Source organism: Elaeis guineensis, chromosome 9, assembly GCF_000442705.2.
Source record: "Elaeis guineensis isolate ETL-2024a chromosome 9, EG11, whole genome shotgun sequence".
NCBI classification, from domain to species: domain Eukaryota; kingdom Viridiplantae; phylum Streptophyta; class Magnoliopsida; order Arecales; family Arecaceae; genus Elaeis; species Elaeis guineensis.
In genome coordinates, this window is record NC_026001.2 from 26805730 (window position 1) to 26809413 (window position 3684).

The window sequence follows — 3684 nt, forward strand, 5'->3', positions numbered from 1 at the left end:
TTCAAAATCCATCCATGTAGGGAGAGAAGAAAAAAGGAAAGAAAGAAAGGAAGATGAAGAAAAAAGGTGAAAGGAAAGAAGAAGAAGAAAAATAAAAGAAAGAAAGGGCAGAAGAAGAAAAAAAAAAGGAAGGAAAGGAAGAAGAAAAAAAAGAAGTGATAAGAAAAGAAAGCAAAAACGAAAGGAAAGAAAGGAAGTTAGAAGAAAAAGAAAGAAAAAGAAGAAAAAGAAAGAAAAAAACAAAAGGAAAGAATAATGGGAGAGAGACACCAAACATCTAGCGGAACAGCTATCGAGATGGGATAGAACAATGAAGCATCCCATTCCATGGAGATACCGGGATATCTCTGTCCGACGAGATTTAAAACGTTGCTAGACATATACCATACTATACCGAATCGAGACTCAATACAAGGGATTTATCAAGTTTGGCATGCAAACCAATCCTCACACCAGACTTACTGATGCTGTATCATCATGATACTAGTACGAGGTCCAATACCGAAATAGCAAACCTTGATATGCAATGGTGTAGGCAATAAACACAAAGCTATGAAAATATCTTAAGAAACCTGAAAGACATTGAACCCCACAAGAGATGCAACTAATATAAGCAAAAATATTTGAGAATATGATTGTGCGACAAGAATTCTTGTCAAAACCCTATGCCACCACCGCCTATACCACTCCTAAGACCTGCCTGTGAAGGAATAATGTATCAAATAAATACAAAGATATAAAAACATCATAATGCATTCAGAAGAAGTTGAAACCAACAAGAAATGCAATTAACCAATAGGCTCAAGTGAGAAAAATAAGAGCACAGGACTGTGAAGTAAAAAAGGGGGGAAAAAAAGAGAGCCAGGAATAGAACATCCTATTGAAAAAGAAAAGAAGCACCAATACTAAATAAGATGACAGACTAATAAAGTTCCTCTACAAATATGTACTTCAGTTATTAGTTTTCTGTTTTCTCTTAATGTATCATAGATTCCTTCACAGTACTAGTAAAGACAGCCGTGAATGAACCACATATTGAAAAAGGCCAAAAAAAAAGGAAGAATCTAAATGAACAGGACACCAATGATGTTTTATAGTACAATAGTATGTAGACAGAGAAAATAATTTGCAGTGTGTAAATAAGAAAAATGCATAAATATAACAGGGAAAGAATGTTGAACACATTTTCTTGAGTAATGATGATTTCAGTTATCAAATATTTTCAAGGTTGAACATCTTTAGATTAGCTAAATATTATCAGTTGAGGGACTTGGTATTTCTACTTACGATCATAGCAAAACATGACAATCAGGAAACTGATACAGCTGAAACCATTTGTAAATTGTAATGCATGTAGAAACCAGCATTACTGAAATTGGTGATTGAAAGTGACAGTTTCATAATTTCTAGTTTGCAAAAACCCATCTGACCACATAGACATTATAACAACATAATTTGACATTATTGATACCTTTCATAGTCAACAATTCAGCAGTCACAATGACGATAATTGTAATCAAGTTTATCAGGCTATAAGGTAAAGAAAAGACACTGCTGCCTATCCAAGAGAAACTTCCTTGAGATTGAAACATGAATAGTACCTTCATATCAAAGAATGAATTTCATATACTAAACCTAGTGAATTTCATAAAAGCAACACTCTACTATTACCTAGGAACAACCGCTACTGAACACCATCATCCAAAACAACAATTAAAATGAAATTACACAGTTCTATTGTTTCAAGTTTCTACCCACAAGGACAGAACAACACTACAAAAAGAAACACAAAACTGGAAATATATGACAAATGTGGATCTTTGGTGGTCCTCAGATTGAGAACCTGCAGCTGATGTATCTTTGATTTAATAATGGCTGACTTACAAACCAAGCAGTACAACTGAGTCAAGCACCACCGTCAACAAAGTGGTAAGAAAGCAATAGAGTAAGGAGAACAAGAATAGGAGAAAAATCTTATCTATCCTGTTCAATCACTCGATAATGGACTGATGACACCAGCACCGACAGTCTTGCCGCCCTCCCTGATGGCGAAACCGCATACCCTGCTCGCAGGCAACAGGCATGATGAGCTCCACAACCATCTTGACACGGTCTCCGGGCATGACCATCTTCGACTCCTCATCCTTATCATTCATGATGGACGATACCTTCCCGGTAACGTCTGTCGTCCGCATGTAGAATTGTGGCCTGTAGCCAGCGAAAAAGGGTGAGTGCCGGCCGCCCTCCTCCTTCTTGAGCACATACACGATGGCAACAAACTTAGTGTGCGGCGTAATGGTGCCAGGCTTGGCAAGGACCATTCCACGCTGGATGTCAGCCTTCTGGATACCTCTGAGAAGCAGCCCGACATTGTCACCGGCCATGGCATCGTCAAGGGTCTTCTGGAACATCTCGACCCCCGTGACGATGGTGGTGCGGGTGTCCTTAAGGCCGACGATGTCAACGGTGTCACCAATTTTGATCGTGCCACGCTCAATACGGCCGGTGGCGACGGTGCCACGGCCGGTGATGGAGAAGACGTCCTCGATGGCGAGGAGGAAGGGGAGGTCGGTCTGGCGCTGAGGGATGGGGATGTAGTTATCAACAGCATCCATGAGCTCATAGATCTTGTCGACCCACTGGTTCTCACCACGGCTGATGCTGGGATTGGCCATGAGGGCCTCGAGAGCGAGGAGGGCGGAGCCGGAGATGATAGGGACGTCGTCGCCGGGGAATTCGTAGGACGTGAGAAGCTCGCGGACCTCGAGCTCGACGAGCTGGAGGAGCTCCTCGTCGTCAACCTGGTCCTGCTTATTGAGGAAGACCACCATGTTGGGGACGCCGACCTGCTTGGCTAATAGGATGTGCTCTTTGGTTTGGGGCATGGGGCCGTCGGCGCCAGAGACGACGAGGATGGCGCCGTCCATCTGGGCGGCTCCGGTGATCATGTTCTTGACGTAGTCGGCGTGGCCGGGGCAGTCGACGTGGGCGTAGTGGCGGGAGGCGGTCTCGTACTCGACGGTGGCGGTGTTGATGGTGATGCCGCGGGCGCGCTCCTCGGGGGCGGCGTCGATCTCGTCGTACTTCTTGGGGCGCTATTGCCGAGGGAGGCAAGGGCCATGGTGAGGGCGGCCGTGAGAGTGGTCTTGCCGTGGTCGACGTGGCCGATGGTGCCGATGTTGAGGTGAGGCTTCTTCCGCTCGAACTTGCCGCGGGCGGCGCGGACGACGAGCAGGCCGCCACGGCGGCAGGACGGAAGGCTGGTGGTCGGCCTCCGGGAGACGGCGATGGAGACATTGTTCGTTCCGGATAGAGACCAAGAAGAAGATAATGGAGAAGAGATGTTGGTTCGGGGAGGCTTGGGGGAGGAGGAGGGATGAGGGGTTTGGAAGTGGCGGCGGCTCCGGCTGCCATCACGGTGATGGAGGCCATGGCGGCAGGGAGAGGGAAGGGGAGAGAGTGGAGAAGATGGGGGTTTTGGGGACGGGAAAGGTAGGAACAAGGGAGGCGGCAGGTGCTTATCTGATCTCTGGAGATTGGGTTAAGGAGGGCCCTTGTTTTGGGTACAAGTGGTCCTGGGTGATCTGGCGCTGGTAAGAGAAACGCGGGGGGCTGTTGAGTTGTTTTGCAACTTGGGGCCGCGCCGGAGTGACAGCAAGTTAGGGCCATGAGTTCTTGAACGTA

The 3684-nt window shown here is 46.2% G+C and overlaps 1 pseudogene; it reads right to left on the reverse strand.

Annotated features, from left to right (window-relative positions):
- Nucleotides 1-1713: 1713 nt before the first annotated feature.
- LOC140851566 (elongation factor Tu, chloroplastic-like) lies at nt 1714-3447 on the reverse strand (annotated as a pseudogene).
- Between the last annotated feature and the right edge of the window lie 237 nt (nt 3448-3684).